The 20,528-nt window shown below is 41.1% G+C and overlaps 1 pseudogene; it reads right to left on the bottom strand.

Moving 5' to 3' along the window:
- Window positions 1-2,082: 2,082 nt before the first annotated feature.
- LOC125417843 (protein BTG3 pseudogene) lies at window positions 2,083-20,153 on the bottom strand (annotated as a pseudogene).
- Between the last annotated feature and the right edge of the window lie 375 nt (window positions 20,154-20,528).

Here is a 20,528-nt window from a genome sequence, read left to right as displayed (position 1 = left end):
AAACAATGGACATTGAGCCTATAGTTCGCGATCCTAGAGAAGCTAAATAATACAGTGAACCCAATGAAAAACATATATAGATCCTCCTGGAAACTGGAAGCAGAAAAGATCACCAGGCAAAAGTTGAGAGCATGTGTGTGGGGTGGGGAAAATGGGAGAGGGGGAGAGAGAAGGGAGAAGGGGAGGATTGGGGAGAGCTTGGGGGTATGGGATCGTTGAGATGGAGGAATGACGGATATGGGAGAAGGGAAGAAGATATCTTAATTAAGAGAGCCATTTTAGGGTTGTCAAGAGACATGGCTCTAGAGGGATTCCTGGTGCGGGAGAATTATCTGTATTCTGTCAATCATATTTTAATAAAACGCTGATTGGCCAGGCAGGCAGTATAGGCGGGAAAGCCAGACAGGAAGTAGGGTGGAGCAAAGAGACTGGGAGTATTCTGGAAGCAGAAGCTCTCTCTCAGCCACTCCTGTACAGACCACCGAAGAGACAACATGTAACCTGCCCAGCTGAAAAAGGTATGGAGCCATTATGGCTAACATAGATTAGAATAATGGGTTAATATAAGTTATAAGAGTTAACAAGAAGCCTGACCTAATGAGCCAATCAGTTTATAACCTTATGGAGTCCTGTGTGTAATTTCTCTTTGGGATTTGCCGGCTGTTGGGGTACCGGGCGGGACGGAAACCCCAACAAGCCAGCCCTCATGTTACAGCTTATGCTATTAACTAAGAGGCATGGGGACTAACTTAATTTTTTAAATTTATATGACCACTTTCTTATAAGCCAGTTTGATGCCAAATAAATAATATAAAAACATAAGCACAAGTAACGATATATACAATACCCAGGGTCTTTCAGTAGCAAGTGTTGTTAACCACTGTTTCCTTTCTCCATTCCCTAAAAATTAGATTTAAAAAAATAAATGGGTGGTGGTGGTGCATACCTTTAATCCCAGCCCTTGGAAGGCAGAGGCAGGAGGATCTCTGTGAGTTCAAGGCTAACCTGATCTACACAGTGAGTTCCAGGACAGCCAGGACACAGAAAAATCCTCTCTCCAAAAAAAAAGACAAAAGGAAACAACAACAACAACAAAAAAAACCACACTGTGTGGTAGTGGCACACACCTTTAATCCCAGCACTCAGGAAGCAGGCAGATCTCTGTGAGTTTGAGGCCAGCCTGGTCTACAGAGAGAGTTCCGGGACAGCCAAAGATATTACACAGAGAAATCCTGCCTTGGGAAAAAAAACAGTTGCTGTAGCTTTTCCTGCAGTTTATTACTTGTTGCTTTTGGACTGCTTATCTGCCTTTTCTTAGCTTTAAGTACTTTTTCATCTACAATATATATGTCTTTTCTCATTTACTCCTAACTTGTAATTTATTCAATTTTTAACTCTTTTTAAAATTTTATTTCATTTAAAATAATCTTTTCTAATTTTACATACCAATTCCAGTTCCCACTCCCTTCCCTCCTCCCATCACCTCCACACACACACACCCCTACTCCACTCCCATCCAATCCTCAGAGAGGGTAAGGCATATGGCTTTGGAGAAGGGCCAAGGCCCTCCCTACTATGTCTAGGCTGAGCAAGGTATCCATCCAAAGAGACTAGGTTCTCAAAAAGCCAGTACAAGCAGTGGTGCCACTGCCAGTTGCCCCTCAGTCTGCCTCAACGGTACAAATGTCACCTACTGCAATGTATACTTTTAAAGACATGACTGTGAACATAAGTAGAGATTTTAGATCTCAAAGGCACAGGTCCTCATATAATTATTACACAATAACTTTTCTTTTTTCTTTTTTGTTTGTTTTTCGAGACAGGATTTCTCTGTAGCTTTCGAGCCTGTCCTGGAACTATCTCTTGTAGATCAGGCTGGCCTTGAACTCACAGAGATCCGCCTGCCTCTGCCTCTCAAGTGCTGGGATTAAAGGAGTGTGCCACCACTGCCCAGCTTCAATAACTTTTCTATAAAAATAAGTTTGATGATTTGGCCCATTTAACTTCACTACCAAGTATGAACTTTTAATATATAGTAAAGTATATTCTTTCCTTCTATCAACATGACAAAATCAAAAGGAGCTAGTGAGGTGCTAACATGTGAGGATTAATTCAGTGATTTCAGTCACAATGCATTCCAGGAGGAGGTACCCATGTCACTGAAATTGGATGGTATGTGTAAGACTTTAAGACAATTCTGAAGCCATTTCTGACAATTCCAAACCCTCTCAGCCTCTGTGCCTTAGTGCTTCCCCTCCTCCCCTGGGAACCAAGGACCTAACAGCTACACATGCACATACTCAGTTCCTGAACAATTACCCATACACGTATGTTTTGATTCAGTCCCCTGGGAAATGGGGTCAAAATGACCTCTGACCTCATCTGATCTGACAATAGCTCTCCAGCCAATTATTGGTATTAGCCCTTTTCAAATAAGCCAATCATAATGGTCAAGGAACAACCCATCTTGTTTCTATGGGACCTTCTCCTTTAAAAGTAGATTGTACCAGCTATTTGAGTTCTCTCGGCTTCCCGAATGCTGACGGACCCTGTTATGACAGAATTAATAAAATCCTCATGCTTTTGCATTGGCTGTGGTATATGAGGTGGTCTCTGGGGGTGACTCCTTCTCGGTTTGGACACTAGAGTCCAACATATGGTTAATCCTTTCTTCTTGGATTTGGATAACCAAATGGAACAGGAGGAGGATAGTGACTCTGATGGCCGTTCCCTCGGTACATTCCTGGCTTTTTTCTGGGCAATGGATGCCACACTGGAAGAGGTGGGAATACAGTTCTGAAATCTGGTGCACTGGGCTCGGTGGTACAGTCACTGAATTTGGTTTTGCTTCCACTTCCTTGCTTATTTCTCCATCTAAAGAAGAGGATCCTGAATGATAATCAGAGGTCACCTTATCAAGGGCCCTGCTAACTTTCTTGGAAATCTCATCTTGTTTTCATCCTCATTTTCAAAGCTGGCAACGATGAATGCATCGTTTTTCTCTACATACCGACAGCACACCTCACATGGATCCACCTAGAGTGTAAGTTCTTTTGGCAAGCCTAGCTCACCATACAAAATGCAGCTGTTTTTACAGGCTTTTAGGACATTGGGATCAACTCTCTGAAACTTATTGACACGAATGCATCTGTAAGCCTGCCTTTTTGATGGTTTTTCTGGGTACCAGTGGTTTTTATATTTCTCTTGAAGTATTTGAGTCAGTTTCTCTATTATAAGGATTTTAAGTAGGCTGAAGAGATAGCAACGATTTTTAACAAGTTTTTAGATGACCTTTCTTTTCTTACTTTAAATTAGAAAATATAAAAAACCTTGATAACCTTGCTTTTGAAGAAGGAAGGCACAAGCAATTTTTTTTGTCTTTAAGAAAAAACTGTACATCTTTCCTTATTTATTTTATGTGAATGTGTGCATGTGACTGTGTGTGGAGGTCAGGGGACAACTTTTAGTACTCAGCTCTATCCTTTACCATGTGGGTTCAAGAACTCAAACTTGATGTGCCAGGCTTGGAGGTAGCTGCCTTTGCCTGCTGAGCTAAAGATTTTTTTTCTTAGATAGGGTTTCTCTGTAGCTTTGGAGCCTGTCCTGGAACTAGCTTTTGTAGCCCAGGCCAGTGTCAAACTCAGAGATCCACCTGCCTCTGCCTCCTGGGTGCTGGGGTTAAAGGCACGCGCCGCTGAACTCAAGATTTATATGTTAATGTTATATCTATAAGTTAAAGTTTATCTTAAAAATATATTAGAAGGCAGGGCTGAAGAGATGGCTTCAGCTATTAAGAGCACTTGTTGCTCTTGCAGATGTTAGGTTTCCAGCACCCACACAGTGGCTCACAAACATTTATATCTCCAGTTCCAAGGGATCCATTGAGTAGTACTGGCCCACAGGAGATACTATGTATGATGAAGGCATCAAAGCTCCAAGGCACTTTGGTGAAGGCGTAAGTCACAGACAATCCCACACCAGTTTGGAATTATGATTAATAGAATGGTTATTTATTCAAAGGGGAAAAAACTTACAGATTACCGTCCCAGACAACAGCCCCTCCGCGCGAACAGGAAAGGAGTCCAGGGGCCGGAAACGGAGCCGGAAGACAAAGACAGAGTGGAGGACAGCCGTTGCTTTTTTTTAAAGGGAGAGAGACCACGCCCCAATGGGCTGGTAACTCAGCGGCGATTGGCTGAAGGAGCTGAAGGAACTCCCACAGCATCTCCCCCTTTTGTTTAAGTAAGAGAGTTCTAAGCCTACTACGCAATTATATACAATAAGTACAAACCTACGAAATTATATACAATAAATACAAATATCCTATTCTAACTAGCTTAAGTCTTGTATAACAAATAACTTGGCCAAGTCATGAAAGGAAAGTAACTACATTTATATAATCTTCAATCCCATCGAAGATCTGAGAAGGGAAATAATGTTATCTGAGTAATTAGGAAGTGCAATCAAACAACTTCCAGAACATGTACCAAATCGCAGAGACAACTGGCTACCTGGACAAACACCCAAAGTCACATTTGCAGCGTTGAAGCAACCAACTTTGGCTAAGGCCTGATGTAACTGACATACCATTTTCAAAGGCAAGAAACTTCAAAACTATCTTACCCTGTCTTGGCAGGATATGACAGTCTTGTTTTATCCATTTACGGATATTCTGTAACTCTGTCAGTAGTTGAGGTATGAGCATTTCTTTACCCAAAGGCCAGTTCTGCCAAGAAGAAAGGCTCCAGGTGGAGTGTCTTTGGTGCTCAACATTCTCTCGGGCATAGATCAGTGTTGCCAGGAGTGATTGTGTCTCCCTACCATAGAACTCTGAATTAGATTAAAGGCCATTTTCTACAGCTCTTTGAAGAGGTTGAAGATTATCTATCTATACTGAATATAATCTCTATATATCTAAAGAACCTGATTAGTCTAATTATAAATGACAAACTTAGATGACTGTTGATCTATATAATTCTCAATGTCTATCTAACTTAAAAACTGAGATAATAAACAACTGTGCAATAAATGAGGACAATGTGACTTCCAAATATAAACAATGTGCAAGTATACATTGCAATATGGTAAATATATATATCAATACATAAACAATATATAAGTATCTTAATCAGAGGTAGAAGTGTACAATGCAATATGGTAAATATACATATATCAATACAATATATATATACAAATACATAAAAATGTTTTAAACAGAGGTAGAAGCATGAAGCATGCATGCATAAAATAGTCAACATAATTTAACTTTGTATCAATATATAAGAATCGATACCAATATGTTTGTCTAAAAGCAATAACTCACAAGTACAAATCTATTTATCCCATAATCCAATTATCCCTCTTTTTTTTTAAGATTCCTGTGCTTATAAAATTCCTCCCCCAACCCTCAACCATATACTAATTATAACCAACCCCTAAATGATGTCCCTAAACCCAAGGGCAAACTTTATTGGGAGAGGGGACGTCGTTCTCTAGAATTACTTCCAGCTGTCATGGGGGCGACGTTCTTTCTGGGGGATCCTGTGAAAGTAAAATGATGGTTAAATTTCAAGATCAATGTCTTTTAAAATTGCAAATAGTCTCTGAGTATTTTGTGGAGGTCTGGCCAGAATGTTGTACAAGATGTACACCATTTCAGCACGTTGGAACCGTCTTGTGCAGCTGGTACCCAAAACAGGTCTTGTAGTAGCACTATCAGTATCATGACATCATATCAACCAGGTGGAGTTGTTGTTATGGGGCCTCATCTTCTTCCTGGAAACTTCAAATGTCACTGTAGGAAAAACTCATTGTTCATTGTGGAAAACTTAAACATTAATTATATAGACGTATACATGAATACCTATATTCAATGAGAGACATGATAGATATATTTAATGAAGGTATGATAGATATGAAGAAAAGTAAAGATGTTTTCTAAACTCATATTTCTTTCTGTCCCATATCATGGCTCTTGACATGAGACAGAAACTCCAGAAACTCTGGGTTTTTCTTTAAACAACAGGCTTGGAATTAGAGAGGGACTGAGCCAGAGTCCAACTCTAAAACCAGCTCTATAAATTTAGAAATATGATTTAGTATATGGTACTTACAGAACCTATTCAGTTTTCTTGATAGTCCCTATTGGGCCGTTATTTTCCATCTGTCAGTATTCAAATATCCAGGGTCTCTTGAACTTTTCAAAGATCAGTGTTTTCCTGTGGAGATAAGAACAGAACCCTGCCCCCATTCTATATGCTTTTCTTACCACCTGTACGGTTATCATCATTGTAGATGCTGTCATTTCTCCTTTCCAAGAGGTTTCTCCTCTTCAAATCGAACCTTTATTAATTTTGATGGTATCCACAATTTTTCTTCTCCTGTGGAAACAAGAGCAAAACCCCTTCCCCAACGTAGCACATCTCCTGGCTTCCATTGAGAGGTCAGCACGTCTTTGAAATAAACAGGTTGGTTTAGTTCAGAAGTTTTTTCCATTATCCAATGCCTCTCTGCTGCTGTTGTTCCTTTCTCATTAGCATTAAGAAAATTCAAGGTTAATAAAGCATTATGCAATCTATTTCTGGGGGTATCTTTCGTCCCTTTCTGTTTGTTTAGCATATCCTTTATAGTACGATTTGATCTTTCTATAACTGCCTGACCTGTAGGATTATTTGGTATACCTGTAACGTGTTTTATATTATAATAAGCAAAGAAGCGTTTCATTTTCTTAGATACATATGCTGGACCATTGTCTGTCTTTATTTGTGCAAGTATACCCATGATGGCCATAACTTCCAATAAATGTGTGATTACCGAATCAGCCTTTTCTGAGCTCAGGGCAGTTGCCCATTGAAAACCTGAATACGTGTCTATGGTGTGGTGTACATATTTTAATTTACCAAATTCCATAAAGTGGAACACATCCATCTGCCAGATTTCATTCCTTTGAGTACCCTTTGGGTTACTCCCTGCAGGCAACGGTGTTTGATTATAGAAAGAACAAGTAGGACATCTCTTTATAATGTCCTTAGCTTGTTGCCATGTAATGGAAAACTCTTTCTTTAAGCCTTTACTATTGACATGATGTTTTTTATGAAATTCTGAGGCCTGCAGAACGCTTCCAATCAATAATTGGTCAATTTCAGCGTTACCTTGTGCTAGAGGCCCAGGCAGACCGGTATGGGACCGGATGTGTGTTATGTACATTGGACAAAGCCTATTCCTAATTATGTCCTGTACCTCGATAAACAATGAAGTCAACTCTGTGTCATCTGGTATGAATTCAGCGGTTTCAATATGCAAGATAACTCTTTCTGCATATTGTGAATCTGTAACTATATTAAGAGGTTCTTTAAAATCCCTTAGCACCATAAGAATGGCATATAATTCTGCCTTCTGGACAGAATTATAAGGGCTTTGTTCCACCTTACTCAATTCTTCCGATTTATAACCTGCTTTCCCTGATTTATTTGCATCGGTATAAAATGTCCGAGCTCCAGTTATTGGAGCATCACGTACAATTCTAGGAAGAATCCAAGAAGTTCTCTTTATGAGGTTAAGTCTATCACTTTTGGGATAGTTGCTGCTAATTTCTCCCAAAAAATTAGCACAAGCTCTTTGCCATGGTTCATTATCTTCCCATAACTTTCTTATTTCCTCAGTAGTAAAAGGCACTATAATTTCTGCTGGGTCTATACCTGCTAGTTGACGAAGTCTCAGTTTACCTTTTATAATTAATTCTGAAACCTTTTCTACATAAGTTTTTAATTTTTTACTTGGTTTATGAGGTATAAATATCCACTCTAAAATAATATCTTCCCTCTGCATTAAAATCCCTGTAGGAGAAATTCTGGAAGGCAGTATGACTAGGATGGAACTAAGATTCGGGTTGACCCTATCCACATGTGCCTCCTGTAATTTTTCCTCAATCATTGTCAGTTCCTTTTCTGCTTCAACTGTCAATTTTCTGGGACTATTCAAATCCTTATCACCATCTAAGGTTTTGTTTAAATGAACTATTAGATCAGGTGTTATCCCAACAGCTGGTCGTAGACTGGAAATATCTCCTAACAATCTTTGGAAGTCATTAAGAGTCCGTAACCGGTCTCTCCTAATTTGTGCCTTTTGTGTTCGAATTTTCTCTAACCCTATTCTGTAGCCTAGGTAATTAATAGAATCTCCTCTTTGAATCTTTTCAGGGGCAATTTGTAATCCCCACCTAGGCAAAACTTTCTTTACTTCTTCAAACATACTTTCCAAAATATCTTTATTTGAATCAGATAATAAAATTGTGGCGCGCATCCTGTCCAGCAGGAATGAACGCCACCAAAAACGAGAATTCCTTCCCTGGTCACATCTTTATTTGGAGCATTCCCTTGAGGAAAATTGGGGGAAGGGAAGATAGAGCAGGGACGAGAGAAAGCTTAGAGAGAGCGTTGGACCCCGAGGCAGCTGCTTTTAAGCGGTGGAGAGGCTTGAACGCTGTCCTGATTGGTTAATGCCATTCTGCTGGTCTGAGCATGTGCAAGCAAGGGTGCAGGCAGGGGTGCTCAGCCCCACATGGCTACCTCCAAACTGTGCCTCCAGGTGGCTCCCAACATAAAATGTCATCCATGTAATGATAAATTATGGACTTGGGAAATTGCTTACGAATTATTTCCAGTGGCTTATTAACAAAATATTGACACAATGTGGGACTATTGAGCATCCCCTGTGGGAGGACAGTCCATTGATATCTCCTAGTAGGCTGAGAATTATTATAAGTAGGCACTGTGAAGGCAAATTTTTCTCTATCCATTTTTTGCAAAGGTATAGTGAAAAAACAATCTTTCAAATCAATAACTATAAGAGGCCATCCTCTTGGTAATAGAGAAGGCAAAGGAATTCCAGATTGTAGCGGACCCATAGGCTGAATTACCTTGTTGACAGCTCTTAGATCTGTCACCATTCTCCATTTACCAGATTTCTTTTTTACAACAAACACAGGAGAATTCCAAGGGCTGGTTTATTCTTCAATATGGTTAGCATCTAGTTGCTCTTGTACCAGCTGTTCCAAAGCCTGTAACTTATCTTCAGCTAGAGGCCACTGCTTGATCCATATTGGCTTCTCAGTTAGCCATTTTAAAGGTAGGGCTGTTGGTACCTCTAAAGTTTTGCTATTGGCTGTGTGTTCTTGTACAGCCTGAATGGCTGGTGACCTTTTTCCATAATACCTCATTATATCCTTCCTAGAATTGTGAGTTCCTGGAACTACAGGAATGTTAATCTGGGTATTCCATTGCTGTAGCAGGTCACGGCCCCATAAATTTATTGCAATATTTGCTATATATGGCCTTAATCTTCCTATTTGCCCTTCAGGCCCTATGCATTCCACCCATCTTGTGCTTTGTTTTACATGAGATAGGGTTCCAATTCCCAGGAACTGAACATCTACCTCATGAAGAGGCCAATTCGGATGCCAGGATTCTGGAATAATTATACTTACATCCGCACCTGTGTCTAATAAGCCTTCAATAAAAATGCCATTTATACAGACTCTTAGCTTTGGTCTTTGATCGTTAATATACGTTTGCCAAAATATACGTTTACTCTGTCCTCCTGAATTTTTTGACTCATTCTCCACATGTAATTCATCATTTAGACCAGTATTACTTTTTACGGCAGACATTGGAGTTTTTAATTTTCTTGGTGAGACACATTTTCGACTGTAACTGGGAATGACTGGGCCACTTTTGGCTTGGGGGCCTGCGAGAGGCCCCTCAAGGAGTTTCCCGATGGTATTGGGTTGCCTTGTCTGTCTGTTGTTGACCTGCATTCGTTGGACCAATGTTGGCCTTTACCGCATCTCCTGCATATACCTGAAGGCTGAGATCTCCTACTTTTGTCATTCCCAGAGGAGATATTATTCCTAGGATTTCTTTGCCTGCAATCCCTTTTCAGATGTCCTAATTTACCACAATTAAAACACCTGGTAGTTTGATGTCTCCTCATAGCTTTGGAAATCGCTTCTCCTACCCAGGATTCATCATTATAGCTAAACATCTCAACATTCATTGTATGCTGTATCCATTCTTCCATTGGTGCTGATCTAGATCTTAAAGGCCCAATTATCTTTTTACATTCAGTATTTGCATTTTCAAAAGCTAGAGATTCAAGAAGTATTCGTCTAGCTTCTGGGTCTGTTACCCCTATGTCCAGAGCCTTAATTAATCTTTGCACAAAGTCAGTAAAGGGTTCTCTCTGTCCCTGCCTAACCCTGGTATATGATTCGACCCTTTTTGCTGGATCTTGTATTCTATTCAAAGCATTCAAGGCTGCTTTGTGACATAAGGACAGCACTTCTTCATCATAAAGAGCTTGAACCTGTGGATCAGCATATGCTCCTACACCAAGAATTTGATCTTGGGAAACCTCCACACCTTTTGCTCTTCCTTGCTGTTCCATATGTTTGGATTCTTCTCTGAAATAAATTCCAAACATCAAGGAAGGCCCATCATCTAAAACTGCAGACACTAGCTGAGAGAAATCATGGGGGGTAGCTCTGACATTAGAAGCCCAAGTCCTTATCATTTCCTTAACAAATGCAGAGTGCAAGCCAAAGTTAATGACAGCTTGCTTAATTTCTTTTAAATCATTCATTGCTATTGGTGTCCATCTAGCTTCTTTAACTCCCTTTGAGCCTTTGGAAGTTAACCCTTTGTCAGAATAAATTACAGGGTATGTTGTTAGGACCCTGGGTAAGCCAGTTCTAACAGCTGGTGGTGGCATTGTATCCTGTCCTTGTGCCTTCTTACTCTGTTCACCAGCTCCAATAGTTTCTTCAATCATTTCTAATCTTTTTATCATTGTATCCCTTAAATCCTGAATCTCCTGACCTACCCGTGTTTCTAGTAATTTCACTAAGGTATCAGTTTTTTGGTTCCCATTCTGGAGGTTCATTCTATCTGTTACCTTATCAAAACTTTGTGGTAACGTCTGAACGTCAAATTCAACAGCCTGTACCCTTTCAGGTAACTTCCTAGTACCCTTGGACATGGAGTCAATTTTGTCTATCATAGTATCCACTTGTTCAGATAACCCCTGATTTTCAATAATTTTAATCCTTTCAACTAGTTGTTCAATATTAGTCCGTAAAAATCGTATCTTTCTTAATGATAAAATATTGAAAAGAAAACTGAAACCTAGTAACAAGTAAATTAATATATTCCCATAGTCATATAAACCTTGCATGACATAATCCATTGTATTAATAAAGAAAACAGTAAAATTGGCGTTGGAAACAAAAACTGCCATATTACCTCTTGTCTAGTTGGCGGCGCTGTTGCCAAGTTGCGACTAGAACCACTGCAAAGGTGACTTAAACAGGTCCTGTTTCAGTGTCTGCCTTAGTATTTGTTAAAAACTAGGAAATATAAGTTGCTCAAGAAAGAAAGTTTAATTAAATCAATTCCATACACGGAACCAGAAACCCAGAATCCAGGGGTAGAAAAGAGCAACCCGGAAGCCGCGTATGCCTCCACGTGACCGAGTCGTTCTGATTCACGCCACTAAAGCACCGCACTTACAAGGGAAATTTAAAAACAACTCAGAAAAGAGCAAACCAGGCTTGCAGAGATTGTCCCGAGCCTGTGGAGCTTGGGAGGCGTGGGGTTTAATTGAACTGCTGGCTCCACATACAGGGCACAGGCCGCAGCTGAGGGAGGTCTCGTGACTAGCCGAGCTGGTAGCAAGCAGTTGAGTGGGGGGGAAGGGGGGTTCTACAACCAAACGTGGGGCGCCAGATGAAGGCGTAAGTCACAGACAATCCCACACCAGTTTGGAATTATGATTAATAGAATGGTTATTTATTCAAAGGGGAAAAAACTTACAGATTACCGTCCCAGACAACAGCCCCTCCCTGCGAACAGGAAAGGAGTCCAGGGGCCGGAAACGGAGCCGGAAGACAAAGACAGAGTGGAGGACAGCCGTTGCTTTTTTTTAAAGGGAGAGAGACCACGCCCCAATGGGCTGGTAACTCAGCGGCGATTGGCTGAAGGAGCTGAAGGAACTCCCACAGCACTTTGGAGCCCAGATGACTCTCCTATAAATCCCAGATATTAAACATGGATTTGCAGGGTTTGATGTTTGCCTGCTGTGTTCTGTTCTGTTCTTTGTTTTGTCCCATAATTCCGTATTATCCACTAATTCTTCCTGTAACAAGTCTTTCTCTGTCCCACCAACTCCCAAATAATGACATGGAGACTTATTAATAATGAAAGCTTGGCCTATAGCTTAAGCTTGCTTCCTTGCTTCTAACATGTTCTCTTTTTTCTTTTTTTTTTTCTTTCTTTCTTTCCTTTTTTTTGAGTTAGGATTTCTCTGTAGCTTTGGAGGCTGTCCTGGAACTAGCTCTTGTAGACCAGGCTGGCCTTGAACTCACAAAGATCCGCCTGTCTCTGTCTCCCATGTGCTGGGATTAAAGGTGTGCATCCACCACCACCCAGCCTAATGTGTTCTTATAACTTAAATTATCAATTTATATTAATCTACATTGTGTCACACGACTCGTGGCTGTTACCTCTCCTCATCCTGCTTGCTCTGTGTCTCCTGGTATCTCTACCTTTCTGCTTCCCAGAGTCTGCTCTGTCCCCAGAGCTCCTGCCTATACATCTTGCCTAGTTTTGGGCCATTCAGCTCTTTATTACAGCAACCAGCACAGCACAGAGTGTACAAATAGTCCCCAACATCTGCCATTTATAACATGACCAGTAACTTCTGTCTTTGTGTATGGGAACCATGTAACTTGTGTTTAGTGTTACAGGACACAGTTAAGAGACTGCCTTCATGCTGCGGCCAGCGAAGACTGGATAGCCAAGACTGGCGGGGGGTGTCGGGATTGAGACACGGAAGCTTCTTTTTAGGTGGAAGAACAGCAACCTTTATTTTGCCCAGAAACCTTTTATACCTCTATTCCTTTTGTGGAGACCCACAGGCCAGGAAGAACACAAACATCCTTGTCAATTACAGACCACAAGGAAGTTTCGCTGTCGGTCAGGGGGAGTGAGTGCAGCTGGATCACAACAACTCCCCCGTTTTATTTTATAATACCTTGCCTGTCATGGGGAATAGCCCTCTAATATTCCCTGTCTTAGGTAGCATCCTGCCCACAAAGTATTGCCTGTCCGTGAAAGTATTGCCCGTCCGTGGCTACCCAGACATATAGTCCTAAACCAAGTATCCCCAGGACTGACAGTGCCAAGGAGCCAGACCAGCGCTGCAACCATCTAGCATGCACTAACTGGGTGGTAAAATTAACAAAAACAGTATTCCAAATCCCTCTCATATGACGATTGAGTTCCATAACAGTAGCAGAAGCATGCAATACAGTGCCATGAGTAACACATATAACATGATAAACTATTGAAAAGTCCAAAGATAGTCCATTTGCTTCTGAAATGGAGCAACATTTACTTAAAACAACAGCTACTTGTTGGTTTAAGGTCAATATGCCCAATTGAATATGTTTATTAAGACTTTGAATGTCCAAAGCATTGCTGACTCTTTCAGCCTGTTGGTTGACAGTCCCAGCAGTCTGCACAGTCTGTGAGAGCAAGTCCGGCAGCAGTAGCTGTGGTGGCAAAGCTCTGCTTCAGCTGCCTTCTGGCCCCAGCCGCACTCAATCTGGATCCAAACTGCTGCATGGAGTGGAGCAGAACTTAGGGAAGCAGGCTCACTGCTCCTACTCCAGAACCATTGAAGGGACCCCACTTTAACAATCTTTTAGGGAGTTTGGGCGTCATCAATCTGTTTGGCTACTTCCTGCTAAATGGGGGTGCTGTATTCTTGGGAGTATTTTACATCAACATTTTAGGGGATCTCGGTGATTCAAACCACATAAATTTGTAATGAATCCACAGGTTCTCATCCTCTGTGGAGACAAAAGCCGAACCTCTTTTCCAAAGCATCAAATCCTTAACATACATATTTTAAAGTCAAAATACCTTTCTTAGCAGTTCCCAGATCCAAGACTGGCGGGGGGTGTCTCGAAAAAACCAAAAAAAGAAAAAAGAAAAAAATGGCTTCAGAGATGGCTGAATACACAAAATATTTTTTTTTCAAGACAGGGTTTCTCTGTAGCTTTGGAGGCTGTCCTGGAACTAGCTCTTGTAGACCAGGTTGACCTCAAACTTACAGAGATCCACCTGCCTCTGCCTCCCGAGTGCTGGGATTAAAGGTGTGTGCCTCCACTGCCTGGCCCAAAAAAGTAATTTTTAAAAAATTTAAAGGAGCTGAATATCAACACTTCTTCCTCTCCTCTTCCTGACTATGGGCATAATATGAGCAGCCACCTCACACTCCTTCCTCCATGTCTTCACTGTAATGAACTTTATCTTCCCAAAATTCAAGCTCAAATAAACTCTTCTCCCCATGGGTTGCTTCTTGTTAGGTATTTTGTCACAACGTTAAGTAACTAATATAGTGATTCTGACTAGGGAGTCTGTCAAGATTTATTCAAAAAGTTGAGTCTTTGACTGAGTCTGTGTATAGTCCCATTAGTTTCATTTTCATTCATTTCTGCATTGATTTTTATTACTTCAAGAGATCTAATGCTTTGGTTCTGAATTGTTCTTTTCTAGGAGCTTGAGAAACACAATTAGAATATTTAGATATTTCTGTTTTGGCTTTTGTGGTTTTTAATTTATTTTTTAAGATTTATATTTATTATGTATACAGTGTTCTGACGGCATGAATACCTGCAGACCAGAAGAGGACACCAAATCTCACTACACATGGTTGTGAGCCACCATGTTGTTGCTGTGAATTGAACTCAGGACCTCTGGAAGAGCAGTCAATGCTCTTAACCCATTAATCTCTCCAGCCTATTTTGTTTTTTATGTAAACACACTTTAGTCTTTCCTTTTAGAACTGTTATTCCTGTATCCTAAAACTTTTGATAATTTGTGCTTGCATTTTCATTTCTTTGTAGAAATGTGAAAATATTACTTTTTAAAACCGTATCTTTCCAAAATGGGCTGGTTCCTTCCCCATCAATCCCTAATTACGAAAATTCTCTACAGGCTTACCCACAGCCCAATTTTATGGAGGTATTTTCTCAACTGAGATTCCTGCCTCTCAGATGACTTCAGTCTATATCAAGTTGACATAAAACTATCTAGCACAGTGTCACTCTATAAATTTATTTGAGAAATAAGAACTCAAGGGTCACAAGAGCATATTGAAATCATATTAGAGAGCCAGCATGGTGGCACATGCCTTTAATCCCAGATTTCAGAAGGCAGAGAATACGGATCTCTGTGAGTTTGAGGCCAGGATAATCTACATAGTGAGTTCCAATACAGCCAGGGCTACATAGTAAACCCCTGTCTTAAAATTTTCTCCCAAAGGGAATTTCACCTTTAAAACGTTAAAAATAGAGACTTCAATAGTCAACTATCTGCATCTCATTTGTCTCAGGTTTACTCTTCCCAGCAGAGAAATCTCAGCTCTAGTTTGTGAACTCTGGACAAACTTGTCTTAGCCAGTGTTCTATTGCTCTGAAGAGAAACCATGATGACAGCAACTCTTATAAAAAAAAAAGAATGCATTTTATTGGGGCTGGCTTACAGTTCTAGAGGTTTAGTCCATTGTGGGAACCATGGCAGCATGCAGGCAGACATGGTAACTGATATATGTCAATGATAGTTAAAGAAAAAGAGGCCATCAAGCTAAGAAGGATGGGGGGGGGTACATAGGAAGGATTTGAGGGAGGGGTTGAGGAAGGAAAGAAAAGGGGGAAAGTGATGTGATTATATTTTAATTTTAAAAAGTATTTGTCGGGGCTGGAGAGATGGTTCAGTGGTTAAGAGCATTGCCTGCTCTTCCAAAGGTCTTGAGTTCAATTCCCAGCAACCATATGGTGGCTCACAACCATCTGTAATGAGATCTGGTGCCCTCTCTGGCCTGCAGGCACACATGTAGGCAGATATTGTATGCATAATAAATGAATAAATATTTTTTTAAAAAAAGTATTTGTGCTCGGGTCTGGAGAGATGGCTCAGTGGTTAAGAGCATTGTCTGCTCTTGCAGAGGACACGAGTTCAATTCCCAGCACTCACAAGGCAGCTCACAACTGTCTGTAATTCTACTTCTAGGAGATCCAACACTCTCACACAGACACATGTGCAGGCAGAACACCAATGTACATAAAATAGAAATAAATGGATCATTTTTAAAAAAATTGTGCTCAAGGTTACATCCTGCTCTTAAAAATTACACTTTGCTCATCAACTTTAAGTTGTGGTTTCATTTTTGTCACTTAATTTTGTTTTGTTTTATTTTTCTCATTTTCTCATAAAAATGTAAGCCTGAGACCAGGTGGTAGAGGCGCATGCCTTTAATACCAGCACTCAGGAAGCAGAGGCAGGCGGATCCTGTGAATTCAAGGCCATCCTGGTCTACTGGGAGTGTTCCAGGACAGGCTCCAAAGCTACCGAGAAACCCCTTCTCAACAAACCAAAACAAACAACCAAAAAAAAAAAATGTGAGCCTGAAAGGCAGTGGTGATGACACGCCTTTAATCCCAGCACTCAGGAGGCAGAGGCAGGAGGATTTATATGAGTTTGAGGCCAGCCTAGTCTACAAAGTGAGTTCCAAGATAGCTGAAAAACAAAAAAGAATGTGAGTCTGTACTCTGACCATACAGAATACGAACCCTCTTATATTAGAAATAAATATCCAGGGTTGGAAAGATGGCTGAGAGGTTAAGAACACTGGCTGTTCTTCGGGGATCGTGAGTTCAATTCCTAGCAACTACGTGGTGGCTCACAACCACCTGTAATGAGATCTGGCGCCATCTTCTGGCCTGCAGGCATACATGCAGGCAGAACATTATATAGATTATAAATCTTCCCCCGCCCCCGACAGGGTTTCTCTGTGGCTTTGGAGCCTGTCCTGGAACTAGCTCTTGTAGACCAGGTTGGCCTCGAACTCACAGAGATCCGCCTGCCTCTGCCTCCCAAGTGCTGGGATTAAAGGCATGCACCACCATCGCCCGGCAATACATCATTTTTTTTCTTCAAGTTTTAAAAAAAAATATCTGTCTTTAAAAAAAGAGAAATATCCAGTGGGACTCTTTTTTTGTTTGTTTGGTTTTGGCAGGGGGGAGGTTTGTTTGTTTTGGTTTGGTTTGGTTTTCAAGACAGAGTTTCACTCAGTAGCCATGGATGTTTTGGAACTCTGTATGTAGACTAGGTTGACCTCACACTCACAGATATTCACCTGCCTCTGCCTCCAGAGTGGTGGGATTAAAGGTGTGCACCACCACTACACAGTGGTCACAGTGGAACTCTTAAAGGAGTACTTTTGCATTGCCAAAGTTCTTTGCATTGTATAGTTAATTACATGGGATGCCAGACCCCTTTCTAACACTCACCTAGACTCCACAAAGAGATGAACATTCAGCAGTGTGGTGCTGACAATCCCTACTGACCAGCCAGTATGTGTACCAAGGATAATTATTCCAAGGGTTTCAACTCAACTTGGTTCATGATTTTGACATGACATACTTGAATTGCCATCTTCCAAAGCTTCTGTTTGACTGTCTGGACCTATTATCCATCCATCTACTCATTTATCCATCTGTTCCTACTCCTGTCCCATTTCCTCTTCAGCTAAACTCAACTCTGCAGAATCACTCCAGCCTGTGATTCTGAAAGAGCAGCAGTAGCAGCAGCAATGCCTCTCCAGAGGCCTGCAACTGGTTGCTTATCTCGTTCCAAGGACTCCTTTGCACTCCTTTGAGTTTTGGACTCTCAGGGTGCTTTGTCTCTTCATACCTTTATAATCACTCCACTGCTTACATACTGCATATTTATTGATGTACTTTCCTTACTGTGTTATGTGTAATATGTGACCAGAAAGTCAATATTGGCAATTAAGAAGAGAATAAAAGAATATGTGTTTGTCTTGACCAGAACTATCAAGGAAAGCAAAAGTAGCTGGCAAATTGTTGCCAATAAAACCACCATACCTTGTGAATTTAATTGTGGAAAGATACAACTATGTTCACCTGTTTATGAACTCATTGAAGACAATACCAGAACTAAATAGTAAGAAAGACCCTATTGCTGAAGATGCTGCAAGCTTGGTTGCAGAACTAGGAGAAATTAGTCTAGGACTGAGTTGAAAACTCCCTCCTAACTGGATAGATTTTATTGTGCAAGAAATTTCTATACAGGCTATTGAGATAGAATTGTCCCCAACAATCCAACTTGATTGTGGACTTTGTGTACTATACAATCGAAATGGTGGACAAGATGTGCACACTGATGCAGTAATGGCATGGACTATGTGTAATGTGTAACCTGGAAATCAATATTAGTAATTAAGATGAGAATAAAAGAACATGTGTTTGTCTTGGGTACAACCAGAAACTTTCTGATTGAGTTTAAGTCCCACGTGATAAGAAAGAATTCATGTATGGCACTATAAGCCAGGTGTATTAGTTACTTGTTCTGTTGCTGTAATAAAACACCATAACCAAAAACAACTTATAGAAGAAAGAGTTTATTTGGACTTATGGCTCCAGATGAATGAATGAGTCTATTGTGGCAGCAAAGCATGGTATCAAGTGTCAGCCATGGTGGTTGAAACAGGAAGCTGAGAGTTCACATCCTCATCCACAAGCATGAAGCAAAGAGAGCAAACTGATGTAGGACTGTATAATCTTAGAGCCCACCCCAGTGATGGACTTCTTCTAGCAAGGCTGCACAACCTAAACCTTGCCAAACAGCGCACCAAATGGGAACTTAGTATTCAAATACCTGAGCCAATGGGGGATATTTCTCATTCAAACCACCATATCTAGACAAAATCCTGTGGCTTGCCCAGGCAGTGGTGGCGCACACCTTTAATCCCAGCACTCAGGAGGCAGAGGTAGGCGAATCTCTGTGAGTTCGAGGTCAACCAGGATACAGAGTTAGCTCCAGGACAGGCTCCAAAGCTACAAAGAAACCCTGTATCAAAAAACAAAAACAAAACAAAACAAAAATCTGTGGCTTAGAGATCATAAAAAAGTGGTTTACCTATAAAATTACCTTCTAAACATCAGTGCTTACACTGATAGAATATTACCACCTTGTTTATGGAGAGCATAGGTGGTAGTTGCCAAGGAGACTCGTAACTGAGAACTGAGTGGCTGAGGCAGAGGCAGGCAGATCTCTGTGAGTATGAGGCCAGCCTGGTCTAAAAGAGCTAGTTCCAGGACAAGCTCCAAAGCCACAGAGAAATCCTGTCTCGAAAACAAACAAAAAAAACCCAAACACAAACTATTACTCCTTCCTTCCTCTTCAGCTACAAATGATCTTGGGAGTTACTAAAGCATAGAAAAATTAGCTGAAAGTGAAAAACTTTGGGGTGCCTTAGCACTACTACACCCACCTCCTTGTGAACCAAGACCCGGGTAACTAACCACTTTGAGTACTTTCCCTTGCCATTGTAATCTTTCTTCCATAGACACAGGCCCTGGAACTAGGGTGAGACGACCTACAAGTGTCCTGCACGTAATCACCATAGCACTGATTAATTAAAGTTAGCCAACCGATAAATGAACTAGTCAAAATGGTAGACAAATGATTTCTGGACTTTCCCTTTGATTCTGTATCACTCTGTACTGATTCTGTACCACCCTGTACCCTGTACCACCCCCTCCCTAATTCTGTGATTTTCCCTTTAAAAGAACCTGTAATAGACAAAGCTGGGGTCCTTCTCCTCTTGAGGCTGCGGGACCTCTGCCGTGGCAGAATAAAAATTCCTCTTGCTATTGCATCAACCGTGCTGAGAGTGTCTCTTTAGGGCCCAACATTTGGTGCATTGGCTGGGAAGTGCTGGTCGCCCTCAAGACCCATTCCTGACCCGGTTGGAGGTAAGAGTGCTCATCTAAATGTTTTATGTTTGTCTATTTCTGTTATTGTGGTCTATGTCTATGATTGTCAGCAATTTGGAGAATTGTACCTACGCAGGGCTGGAATTTGAGAGGGACCAGGCAGTGGGACAGACGTGTCCGGGAACACTCCCTGGCCCAGCCATGGAGGACGTTTCACAGGCAATTTGTAAAACTGGGAGCAACCAGGTTGCCTTGGTTTCCAGGGAGTGTGGCTTTTATCGCCCACTCCCATCCCGGTTTGTGACATCAGTTTTATATCAGTCTGTCGCCGCACAGCTGTCGGTTTTGAGTTTGTGTCTGTTATTTTGTATTGTTGTTTTGTTGTGTCTGTTATTTTGTACTGTTGTTTTTGTTTTTGTGTTCGTTTTTGAGTTGAAATTTAGTACAGTGGGGCAACAGATAACCATCCCCTTAACTTTGACTTTAGACCACTGGAAAGAGGTTGAGGACAGAGCTTGCAACCAGTCTATGGTAATCCAAAGGAAATGCTGGCAAGCGTTCTGTTTCATGGAATGGTCCACTTTTGAAGTGGGCTGGCCACGGGATGGAACATTTAACATTTAACATTTTGCAAGTTAAGGCGAGAATCTTTCAGCCTGGTGAGCAG

Source organism: Myodes glareolus, chromosome X, assembly GCF_982192425.1.
Source record: "Myodes glareolus chromosome X, mMyoGla1.1, whole genome shotgun sequence".
NCBI lineage: Eukaryota > Metazoa > Chordata > Mammalia > Rodentia > Cricetidae > Myodes > Myodes glareolus.
The sequence above is the reverse complement of the archived record's forward strand: the minus strand, read 5'-3'. Positions and strand labels throughout refer to the sequence as shown.